The 13,025-nt window shown below is 36.9% G+C and overlaps 1 protein-coding gene across 1 annotated transcript in view; it reads left to right on the top strand.

Annotated features, from left to right (window-relative positions):
• Positions 1–13,025, top strand: part of PARK2 (parkin RBR E3 ubiquitin protein ligase) — a gene marked incomplete at its 5' end in the record, with an annotated part of 569,778 nt that overhangs the window by 487,135 nt on the left and 69,618 nt on the right. The gene's annotated exons all lie outside the window — the stretch shown is intronic.

Raw genomic sequence — 13,025 nt, forward strand, 5'->3', positions numbered from 1 at the left:
TTTGGTAATGAGTGATCAGGTACTTCTATTGACAAGATGAGTTTTGAGTCATTAAACTACAGGAAAATCATGTTCCCAAGCTTTTCAAAGACATATTTGTTTTAACTCAAAACTAATCAGGTGGCTCCTGTTGCTAAAACATCTAGGTAAACTTTACTATTATTAGATTCCGAGTTAGTAACACATTTGGCAGCCCTGAATAAAATCACAGAAATTATTCAAAACCCTCTGGAAATTTAAAAGTAATATCCAAGTTAGAACACTTTCTGCGTGTACACTCACACTAATATGCTCTCACATTCTATTATCTATTAAAGAACTGCATTTACAAAGCAGCCTGAGCTCTTTGGCAATCAGCTTTATTCAAGCCTGTTGGCTTGTCCTGTAGTCACTTTAGGCACTGAAATTTAATTCGTTTGAATGATCTGCTTTTTTTTGTCTGCAGCAATTTTCAGGCCTGTGTGTAAAAAGTGTGCCTAATGCCCTGCACTTTTAAAAGGTGAATTAACAATAAAGCTCCTTACACTGTAGATAAAGTCTGAACAGTTTGCAAAAATGGCACTGTGGGAGTCCATGCTTGGTACTGCATTAAGCTTACTGAAGCAAGGAACTGCCTTTATATTTCCTGTCCATAAGGTGCCTTGGAGAATGCAAGCCCAACCTCTCAGTGTTGCTGTTCATCCACTGCCCTACAACTGATACTCATCCATGAAGTAAACACCCTGAACTGAAGAGTCTGTGTGTGTTGCTAATTCAGCCTGGACTCAAAATATCACCATGAATGTGCTATCCACAGGCCATTCCTTGTGATGAAGTTTCTTTTGGAAGACCAGGCAGCCTCATCATGAGAACCTTTCCCTCAGAAGTCATTTATTGATACAGTTGGTAGGAAGTCAGTGAACAATTTCATTTATAATGCACCAGGAGAATTAGAACCAGGATCACCACAGCTATTATCTAGTATATACCTATTATCAACAGGAGCTATTTTGTCCCATAAAACTCTGACAGCGGGAAGCAACAGTTGTTACTTTTTTCCACTGAAGGCAGTTGATATGACTAAACATCCTCAGAGAAAGGTTCAGTTCTCAGGCAGAGAATTAAAGGATTTACTCATCCAATATACAAACACAAAACATAGAGTAATAGACAAAATATAAAAAACAAGGGCAGTTTACATAAAAAACACGCTGCTGAAAACTAGCATGGAATGCCATGGAGATACATCAAAAAGCTGACAGGAAAAAAATTGCTTTGGATGTTTTAGAATGTATTAAAATATTCAAAATTTCAGCCAGTTAAATCTTAAAAAAGAATAAACAGCAGCTTGTTCCCACTTATATTAGCATCCAAACTTGACTTATTATTTTGGAGCCTTAACTGGACATGTTTTTGATGCTACTCACATTTTAATGTGGAGAATCAGAGGTAACTTATCTAGGGAGGACTATTAATGGACTTTTAGATCCCATGTTTTCAAATAGTAAAGATTAGTTACATGTTCCTGCTCTTAGTATAAAGAGTTGCATTAAAAGTACCCTATGTTAAATGAATGTTGATTTACTGGCATTTCCACTTGACAAACAAAAGGCTTTGTCAAACCACTTTTTTCTCTTTTGCATCTAAATTTCTCTCACATATTTGTAGCCCAGAAAATGAATCTCGATTTCATAGCATAATTACAGTAATTCTGTGAGTTGCTTACAGCTTGTGTGTGTCTGTGGGTGAAGGTATACTCATCCATACTTTTTTTCAAGAAAATGGACAGAGATGTGGGATAAGCAGAGGCTGAAAATAAATTCTGTCAAGCCCCAACCAACTAGGAAGAAAGACATGAAGAAGCATGCATATATATTAATTTGCTGACAACTTCGCTTCCCAGAAATGCTGTAGGAAAAGATTATTCACATATGCTTAGGCAGAATTTTGATATTATGTGGAGATTAATGTTGCTGTCACTGGAAACACATGAAAGGGAAGTTAGGTGAACAATAGAAAGTGGAATGTCATCAAATTCATCTTTTTATACAAAAACACAGAATCTGATCTTTGGTCTTTGATCCCTTAAAAAAAAGGCTGCTCCTTTTAGTTGCTAAAGAATAAGAAATCAAACTGCTCTTCTGTTAAACTAAAGAACGTTAAAAATAAATATATTATTTTTATGGATAATAATGTGTTAAAGACAACAAAATCGTGGTAGAACAGTAAAAATGTTTTTAAGTGGCTTCTAAATATACTGAGAGCTAGTAAACCATATATGAATGGAGAAAAGAAAATAAACACCTAAGACTGAAATTGTAATTATCATAAAGGAAGAAAGCTAGTTGTGAAATGAGTACTCTTTTTATAAGGCAGTTTTCTCATTGGAAGAAATACTAGAAATAGAGAAGAGTACCTAATTTTTTTCACAACCTTACCACTAAAGTGAAATACTAAATTAAATGTTCTTATAGGGACAAATTCAGGCCATACCCATTTGAAATAAACCCTTTAAAGAAACTGTCCTTTGATCCTAATATAAATATACTATTGTATATTTATGGTATTTATATTCATCTTCTACATACTGTAAAGAAAAACCCAGACTTCCTTATGATGAAATGATCTACTGACAGTGATCTTTTCATGTATTCTCTGCTTTCAGGGAAAGGAAAAAAAGAAGGGAAGAATACAAGTCATGAAGTAATCTGAATTGCTGATTTCTAACAAATCATGATATACTGTATAGTGGCAAGTTTTTAATTAGTAAAGGGTATGCTTTGCTCTTCATGGTGGTTTAGATGTTGATGTCGATAAACAAAAGTGGATACTAGCATTTTTGATGCCACCTGGTCAATTTAGTGCTTATTTTGAAGCAATCTTGTAATAAATAATGGTCAGGAAGAAGCAGAATTTCAATCAAATGAACATTATTTAGTAGTAGGTTTTTTAATTGTTTTTTGTAGTAGAGAAATGCTGTCTCATCACTGGAACTTGTATTCCTTTCGATATTAATTACAAGTGAATCCCAGTCCATTTTTTAATATCTGGCTTGAAGGTAATGAATTATTGTCTCTTTAAATTTGTTTCTCCCTAATAAGCTAGTTGCAGCCATTGTAATCACGGTCAATGAGGGGCTCTGGAAAGCAAGAGTCATGCACAAAATAGTGGGCTGTGCCACGTCAGCGTGCTAGTGCTTCAACCTGAAGACTGTCTCTAGAATGAGCAAATTAGCTGAGTCACAAATCTCTTTTCTTTTTTCTTGGTCTCTCTGCTGTGTGCTTGGTACTTATGCTATGAACCCTTGTCCTCTGGAAATTAATTCAGGGTAGCAGTCCATTCCACGCAACCTACTGAGCAAAAATCAGATTTTAGTGTTTTCGTTAGAGCTGCATTAGTGACCTAATGATGATAGGATAGTTCCTTGAACTATCTAGATCCAACACCTCTAGGCCACAGGTGTATGTAATTCAAAATATGTTTTATATGAAAAAATATAGGACAAAAGAAGGGGTTTGGGGTTTTTTTCCTATAAATTTATATTTGCAGCCTGTAGGGTGTCAATTTTCCATATTTATGCAGCATATAGAAAATACTTTTGCTTTTTTGCTGGATTATTAGTAGCCCCTTCTAAATGAAACTGGTTTTCTTATTCCATTTTTACTTATAGTTATTAATGTATGGCGGTTAATCCATCAATGATATTGGATTTACCAATGCCTGGCATTATATATTATACCATGTTATCTCAGTGCATAAGAGAAGGTTCTTCTAAAACATTATTTCAGCTTTCTTCCTTGTGAAAATAGTAATGTGTACAAATGCAAGTAATGAGAGTTTGCAGCCTAAGAAATTCTTTCAGTCTGATTGTATTTTGGTGGGAGAGAGCATGAACTCTGAACGTATTTTGCCATCAGTAGCTGATGAGAATTTTGCAAATTTTCCTTTCAGATGTGGAACTAACATGACTGTGCCTGATATTTCTACTTTAATATACCTCATATCTTTACTTGAGGTCTATAAGGGGAGGTGTCCAGAGGTTTCAGTGTACTAGGCATTCAAATGTTCATGGAGCAGAGGACACCTAGAACCTTAAGAATCTTAAGGGGGAATTTCCTAAAAGTGCTGTTTGGTGTGTTCTTAGATGACTGTGTGTTGTGTTTTCACTTAGTTCAACTCCAGTTTAGAAGGAGCTTTGTGAAATGGTCTGTAGGGATTGCATTGAAATGCATTTTAGTAATGACACCCCTGCTCCACTGATGTCAGTGGCAAAATTCTCATTAGGCTGAGTGGGGTCAAGATTTTATTTCTCCTTTCATGCAGGACTGGAAAGTGAAAGAGCAGATGAGACTCGAAGACAAAAAAATGTGACTCCAGACTTCCAGTTCACATCTAAACTTCTTCAGGTGGCAGCATTATTACTCTTAATCTGAAGTAATTTTTTTTGCAGTACGTACACAAAACTGAAGTTTAATCTGAAGACTGAAACACATATCAACTTGAGGTCTGAATCTCCTCAAAACCCATGAGGATCATTTCCTACTTGAGTACTCTATAGTTCACAGTCCTGCCAGCACAGGCTCTGTCTGTATTAGCAAATGGAGTTGCAATAATGGATCTGCAAAAGGAAATACCATACTGCTAACATTGTAGGAGTTCTGCTTCAGGTTAGTTCTAATCCATCCTATAGACATAATGTCCACTAGCAGCATATGGCATTAAGTGACCTCTTGGAGTACATCTTTCAGTTCAGCGTAGTAAGAAAATCAAAATGTGAACCAAAGAGTGGTAGGTGAAGGTGGCTAGGAGTTCTGCTTTGAAAGTGCATTTTTGCTCCAAAATACAGTGCACATGTTGATGCATCCTTGGGGTTTTTTTCTCCATTTGATGTGTTTATATTCTCTTGTAGATTCAGATTTGTCTGTGGACTCATTTGTACAAAAGCTTCAAGACTTCAGTGTCAGGAATTCATTTGCATGTCTGTTTATTCATTGTCAAACTGTAGTATACACTAAAGCTGAACTTTCTTCTGTGCAAAGAACTTTTGCCCATGGAGTCATTGATCTATAAATACACTGCAAACATGTTGGGCAATGGTTTTGAGTCACTTAGTATTTTTTATATGACTTATTTGAAATATTTACTCCAAATTGTCTTATGCAAAGGGAATACAACAAGGATTCATCAAGTCTGGTAATTTGCACACCATAAAATGTGTGATTACAATGATGGGACAGCTTGAAAGCATGAAAGCTTCCAATCCATGAGTGCAAAGCATTTAGCTTTTTCCCTGAAAAGTTGTCTGTTCTAGTCAAAGCAGTAATTTTTAGCAGTCATAAACAGTGAAGAATTACACAAGGGTGAAATTTTCTTGAAAAATGTCTTGGCCCTATCAAGTAGACACACTTCTTTCAGCATCAGGCATTCAAAACATCCCATTTTGTTTACATTATTTAACAGTCATGCATATTTTTTCAAGGTTCATCTCTTTGTTTTTGTATTTTAATTCCCATAAGAACCTACTGCAGCTCCCCAAAGGATTAATGAAGTATGACATTTTCTTCCTTGCTTGTACCTCAGCCTACAGAAAAAATGGTTTTGACCATTATTTACCACATTGTGGTGCAAGGATGACAACATGCATTAGTCTCTTCTACAGTATCTTTGAAGTACACAAAAACCCTTGGAAAAATCTAGTTTTATTAGTTGAACCATAAAGAGGTTATTCAGGGATTTCATCATATTTTCTTAGAAGATTAGTTTGGTCAAGAATCAGTTCAGTTTAATTTTATAGTCTCTTTGATAAACAAAGTATAGTTCAAAATTTTACTTTCAAAAAAGTATTGAAAGCCATATTACTGAGAAAACAAAAAAGCCACTGTCCCTACACATATTTATATTTTATCTATTTTGGTCAATATTCCCTTTATTTTCAGATTATTATTAATCACAGGAACATGCACAAGGCTAGACATGGAAGACTTGATAGAGGTAGCAAGATCAGCTGGAAAGTGGTGACAAGCATGACCATGGCCCAGCTTCCCTTTCCCATGAACAGCAGAGCACAGTGCTCGCCCTGGGGTTGGACTGTTGGAAAGGAAGGGAAAAGTCAAGAAAGAAGAGTGGTTAGATGCAGTGTTTAGGAATTTTGAGGACTTAGGCTGGACAGTAGGAAGGTACTTTTTAACAGCTGTTCCACTCCATTAACACCGACTGGAAAATATTTTTTCTTAACAGGGCATAAAGTGTGTTTTGACATGTCTTCATCCATCCAAGAAAACCATTTTTGTAAGAGTTCTTGTTCCTTGCCCTAGACCTCTGTGAGAGACCACCATTAGTCCACCACCATTATATTCTAGGAGAGAAGGAGCTGTTTTTTTAAGTTCGTTCCGGAGCAACTAGGTGCAATTTCTGTGTCACAATCTGTAGCTGCATACTGGATTTGGCAGTGCAGCAAATATTCCTTTTGTGGTGTTTCTTTTTAAAAGGCTAAATTAAAAAGACAAACAAGACTGCATTATATCAGTAGAAGGTAGAGCCAAAAGAAATACAACATTTTCTGCTCAATTTGCTAAAGTACTAGTTTCCAACACTACTGCAGTACTCAAGGGAAGATATTACAAACAATATTCAGCTGAAGTGTACAGTAGGTTATTGCAGTAGTTTAAGAAAGATGAACTCTGCTTGATTTCGAGGATTTCTCCATTTTCTTTCTATATCACTTAATGTAGACTTCTCAGTATTATCATCATAAAAATGGTCTGTGGGGACTAAGGGTGAAGCCTGACAGATTTAAAATGAAAGGAGAACCTTGATAGGATTTTGTGACTACAGAAGAATTTAATAAATAGCAGAATGATGATTCACTGATGTAGGTGAAAGTTATTGAATTATAAGATTAACTAGAAGAGTTCCCAGAGAAAGGATCCAGCTTCTGCTGGTAGTCTGATTTTCTGCTGTTATTTCTGCTCCTACTTCATGGCTTCATTTGCACCCAAACATGAAGCTTTTTTCCCCGGTTTTAAAATGTTGAATTCAGGAGTATAAGATTTTAAAACGTCTGTGTTTCAAAATATCTTCTATTCTGTCATCTTGAATCTTGATAGGAAATCTGAAAAAGTTTCTGAATAGTCAATATATAAAGTTTCAATGGTTATCAGTTTGCTTTGCTAAAGAATTTAATTCAATATTGTTGTACAGTGCTGTACTCCTTTATGCTGGAAGGCTGCTGTATTTACCCTACCAGTTTCTTCTGGCTCTGGGAGGGAGAAATAGCAGAGAATGCTTAAAGCTTCTGCTCCTGTGGTGTTGCTAGACATGCAGGAAAGTATCTTCCTTGTCAGAGGCAATGAGCTGTGTTTACTACACCAGTCTGGAAGAAAAAAAGGACTGTGAAGAGAGCTGATCCAAATACCAACTGCTTGACAGTAGCTACTGAGCTAATGGAGCTCTTTCCACATAGGTGATGCTTCGCATCTCTAGGTTATACATTGTTTATGATGTCTAAGTAGAAATTCCTCTCAGGGATGCATCAAAGAGACAGTGCTAGGGAGGGACACATGCTGCAATGCAAGCAGGTCAAAAGCCAACCCAATGTGCACACCAGGGCATAATGCCAAGGTAGGTTTTGCTGAACCTGGTGTAGGAGATGAACTGTGAGACCTATCACATTACTTCAGCATTTCAAACTTGAGGTAACACAAGAATCTGCTTTGGGTTAGGAGCTACTAAATACATTTCCCACTGGTGAAAGCCAGGTATGTTTCAGTAAGTATATAACTCTTCATGGATAATATGAAAAGATACACGTCCCCTAAAACATTAAGAACTGGAAATTTATATTAAAATAGAATGCCAGGTAATGCGGTGGTTTTTACACTCCAAATCTGTATTTCTATTCAAACGACATTTTGAGTGCATTACATATTTGAATTACAGCATTTGTTGTAGGCATTATGAGCAAATGCTTTGGTAAGAAATCCCTTTTCTTTTCTTGGCTCTGTCAGTAAGACACCTGTCCCATGGCAGGAGGCAGCAGGCACTCTCATTAATGGCTATTTATTACTGTGAGAGAAAGTATTACTCCAGTTGTTATAGATGGAGGGCCTGGAATTGCAAGATTAAGAAACTTGTTCAAAGCCTCAGGGGTTCCATACTCCCGTTTCCGAGTCTAACCATTTAAATTAAAAACTCTCCCTTGGAAAAAGAGGAAGTTCTTTTGTCATGTAGAGATGAAGGGTATCATATTCCTCTTATGTAGTCCACTGCAAATCACAAATAATTCCATTGCAGTGAGTGGAATTGCCTGGGTAACTCTGAGACAATAAAAACAAAACTGTAGGGGATTTTTTAAAGCATCAAAGAGATTTGGAAGCACGTATCGTTCTGAATCTGAATGTGTCTTGTGTTCCTAAATTACTTTGGTGCTACAGAAGTTGCCATCCCAGGACATATTATCTCTTTCTAGGTGGTCAGTTTGTCTTTCTGGTGATTATTATTTGATTACAGACAAAACAGAGAGAGCTAAGGAAGAAGCAAAGCAGATTCTTTCCTTGCCTGTCAAGATTCCTTTCTGTAGAACATAATAGAAATATACAGTATTGAGGTGATAAGCTGAAGATGTTTGAAGTATCCTCATCTTGGGAAATGATTCTATTGTGGCTGTTTCACAGGTAGCAATTTTTCATACATGAAATGTGAGTCTGTGTGTCTGTCTGTGTGTGTAAACAGATGAAGATATTTTTCTATTCATCATTTCTAAAAATTTTCCTTTGCTGATGCTCATTTTAGAAGGAATAAGCAACTACTATATTGCTTACCATTCCTCCAGAAGGACAGTTCTCTTGTTTCCCCTGGCACATATATAAATTTCTGTTAATCTAAACAGCAAAACAAAAATTCCTACTGGAACAATGCCATGTACCCAGTTCCCTGTGGAGATACCCCAGGAAAACAAATAGGTACAAAACATTAGCTGTATTGTGCCTTGAATTCCTGAAAAGCAATGTTGTTGAGCAGTGAATAAAAGCACAGCAAAGTGGAACAGAATTGCTTGAAGTTGTATTGTTATGCATTGAAAAAAAAATTATATTTAATTGTAGTAATATTTAAATTCCACCAACAGGCAGAAAATAAACTTCTAGTGAATTTTTAGTGGAAAATGGGATATCTGATGATCAGTCCTTTAACTGCCTTTGGGTGTTTGGATGTAAACAATGTTGTTTAAATCAACAAGTATGACTTAAAATCCTCCCAAACAAAAACAGAACTGCTATTTTTCTGTACTTGGTTAAAAATCCTACTTGATATTTTTGAAACAAGAAAGAATACATCTTTCTGAAAATTACCTGCATTGGAATATTAAGTGCTTCTGGCTTTTCCAGAGGAAAAGTATCATCTAAGTTAACTACAAAACCTCCTTGCTTCCTTGAGAGTCCCACTGTTTAATTAAGGTAGTGTATGCCAGTTTGTATTGAATTTAACTTCACCTCAGCTCACCCAGTATTTTTTCAGTTAATAACTTGTAAGCTGACATCTGGTTTTTGTCTTTTTGTCTGTCCTGTGTGTGATGGGTGGTGACACACAACCGTGAAGTAGGAGTTCATTCCACTGTTGTTGTGGCAGGTCCCACTGGGAGACAGGACCAAGTGTGGTGAGGTGGTGGTGGTTGCGGTTTGTCTCCGGCACTCTCGCAGCTGATCCCTGTGCGGTGGCAGCGGCAGCGTTCAGTGGGTCCTACAAGGGACCGCAGCAGTTTCACACACAGGAACGCTTTTGTCTCTTTTTGCAGTCATTTGAAACTCATCCTTCAGGAATGAAAAGTAGGAGAGGTTTTTCTTTAGCAATTTCACGTTTAATAATCCAGCAACTTTCCTAGGAAAAAGAAAAAATCTGTTGTCTGAAGAGGCTGGGTTTGTACCATATTCATCAATACAGAGTTGTTTTCTTCCTGAATAAGGCCCTCAGATATTCATCTTATTGATCATTAATTAGGGACATCTATTTCACATACAAGCAGAACTAACTCAAAGACTCCAGTAGTTGACTGAGTTTGTAAATCATCCAAGGCTGGATACATCTGTAACTTTGATGGAGAGGTAAAAGGAAAGTTTTTCTAGCTGTGCAGTTCTTTTTTGTATTGCAAGGTTTTCTTCCTGCAAATCTGCACCTAAATACAGCCACAACATATACAACCTTGGTAACAAAGTGATAGTAACCACAATATTTAGCTTTGTTGGGTCCTCACTGGTAGATAAGGTTTGGTATTTGATTGCCTTCCAGTAAGTGATTTAATAAGCTAATTATTTTGTAGAGCAGAAAATTCCCAGAACTGTGCCTGCATAAGCAATTTGGCCAGTATTTCTTCCCATCAGCACTAAGTGCAGTCAAACATTTTCTGAATTGTTGGCAATTTTTCATCTCTTCTGGGCAGTTTATCTACAAATGAAATATTATTTGAGTAGTTGTCCAGATTTTATGGGTGAGTATGGATACAAACACACGTAGGCAGCACATTAGGTGTGGCTCCTTTAATGGTGTCCTGATACCAAATTCCATAGTGTTTTTTAATAAGTGTTTAATTTAATTGGACTTGCCACAATGAGGTCAGACATACCAAAAAGAGAATTTGTGGTTGTATTGAGGAGACCTTTCAGTTTTGAACACACCTACTTAGTTTTCTAATATCTAAATAAAGGGGGCTTTAATTTCCTAGGTTGATGAGGAACCTCCTTGCTTAACACTATTTGAATGGTCATTTATTGCTACAAGGATTTGGCTGGAGGGGGAGGATCTCTGTTAAGCACTAACAGGTGCAATCACATATTGGATGGAAAGTGAAGCCAATTTTTCAGCATTGTCAGAGAGAATGGGATTTTTTACAAAGGACCCAGCACTTACAATATTAGGTATGCTGCCTGTCTAAACCTACAGTCACTTGGCACTGAACCTCTAGCAATATTGTCCAAGTAATTTAGATGGCACGTGTTCAGATGGCACAGCTCCACCCAGAGTCAGAATCAGCCAAGAGATCATTCATCTAGGAGCATCAAGTAGTGCTGTAGATAATAGGGTTTCAAGCCAAAAAGGAGTTTCCAAACAGCTGTCTGTTCCTGTATCACATACTGGGAGCTAAAATGCTAGGTGATTGATAATCTATTTTTTGCTTGAATTTCTTTTCAAAGTATAGCCCCTCTGTAGATGTAGACACCTTGACCCTGCAGTGCAGACCTGGTGCTGTGGTGAGTCAAGAGAAAGAGTAACACCTTCTCATTTTTAGATAGCTGAGGAAGCAGAATCATCCCTGTCCTTCTGTTCTAGAACAAGTGACATAGAGTAATTCTGCTGGAAACATCCCCATTGTTATCTGTCAAAGCAATTAGTGAGAATATGAAATATGTGAGGTAGTTTTAGGGGTTTGAATAGCAAAGTCCAAAGGTGTTTTAGGCATCTCTGGTATACAATCAAGGAGATCAACATTTTGGTAGTAAAATTCATGCTCACAACATTCACACTTATCCTTGAGAAAGGAAAGCTTTTAATACACACAGGTGAGTCGCCCTTGCTGTGCAACCCAGAGCTCTATCTCTTTGTCCTGAATTTAAGGACTTGTCATGTGCCTGATTCTGAGAAGGTGAAAGTGAGCGCAGTTGCATGGACTTCAATGAAACTGCCAGCATACCTCAGGCAGCACCCTGATGCTTTAACAAGCAGTGGGAGAGGAAAAGAAATTAAACTAGATTAGTGGTGAACAGATACACTGATATACAAGAAGATACAACTGTGTCTTTCAGAAAGAATTCACTTTTTCTTTGAAGAAGAGAGGGAAGTTTGATCTGTGATTGCTTTGAAGAAATTTCTGAGATTAAAAGATAGGATCAGAAGCCAAAAGAGAAATTGCCAGGATAAGTCAGAGTCACAGGAAAATGGATTATGGGAAGTCTCCTCTCTTATGAAGCAACTGGGATGGGCCATAACTGAACACCTCCTTGCAGAGTTCCTAGGCGAGCCATTTCACAAAATATCTGCACAACAGTATGGGTTCCCTTGCAGTTTTCTCATTTTGATAGGACAATGGACATACCACTGTCTCATATAACTGTGAAACAAAGTAGACAATAAATTGAACACAACTGATAAGGATTAAGTGAAGATTAATCTTTAACTAAATCTACTGGGATCCCTATCTAAATCCAGCCTACATCAATGGACCTGGAACTAGCTAACTGGAAGCTCTAACCACTGAAGTTAGGTAGAGTTTAGGCAGTGGAGTTATGACACTGAATAAAGTTTGATCTCATTAGAATATATGCATCATTTCCTGTTTTATCATTGATTGTGGTGTAGTAAGTGGTGAGAAAATTATATATCAGTGGTCTCAAATTCTAAATTTTGGGTGGTTTATGTACTACCAGCTAATCCTTCACAGCTCTCTGATGTTCTGGGCAGCACTTAGTGGCTCAAAGCCAGGCTGAACCATACCACCATAATGTAGGTCCCCTGGCTCATGCAGATGACAAACTTTTTGAACCAACAGATTTAATCCATAATCAAAAGATAAGAATTAGTCTGTTTTCCTTTCAGATTTTGGGGTGCTTCATGGAAACACAAATTTTCTGCATCCTCATCTAATTTTTCACATCAAAAAGATTTTAAAAGGTACTGTTTATAATATCACAATAATACAAAAATATTTTTTCTTTATTTCTTTCATTTAGTTAAATATTTGGTCAGTTTAAAACTCTGCACAAAGTGTCAGGATGAATAATGGTGGAAAGGAGCAGCAGTGGGAACCTTATTTTAAAGAGTTACAAACTTCAGAGTAGAAATAATATTTTTTAAAAGTAATAATATCTCAGAATATCATAATGTGTGTTGGCCTTAGTGTTCTCATCTCAGAAGAGTCAATTTTAAGCAAATTTCTTGATTTTTCCCACTCACTACACTTTGATTCACATCATAGTGTGATCTCAGGGCACATCAACTGGCCTTTTGTCCTGAAGAAATTAAACTGAAGGATGAGGTCCAGGAGCTCATATCATGCATTC

The sequence above is a fragment of the Corvus brachyrhynchos genome, unplaced genomic scaffold, assembly GCF_000691975.1.
Source record: "Corvus brachyrhynchos isolate BGI_N302 unplaced genomic scaffold, ASM69197v1 scaffold70, whole genome shotgun sequence".
Taxonomy (NCBI): domain Eukaryota; kingdom Metazoa; phylum Chordata; class Aves; order Passeriformes; family Corvidae; genus Corvus; species Corvus brachyrhynchos.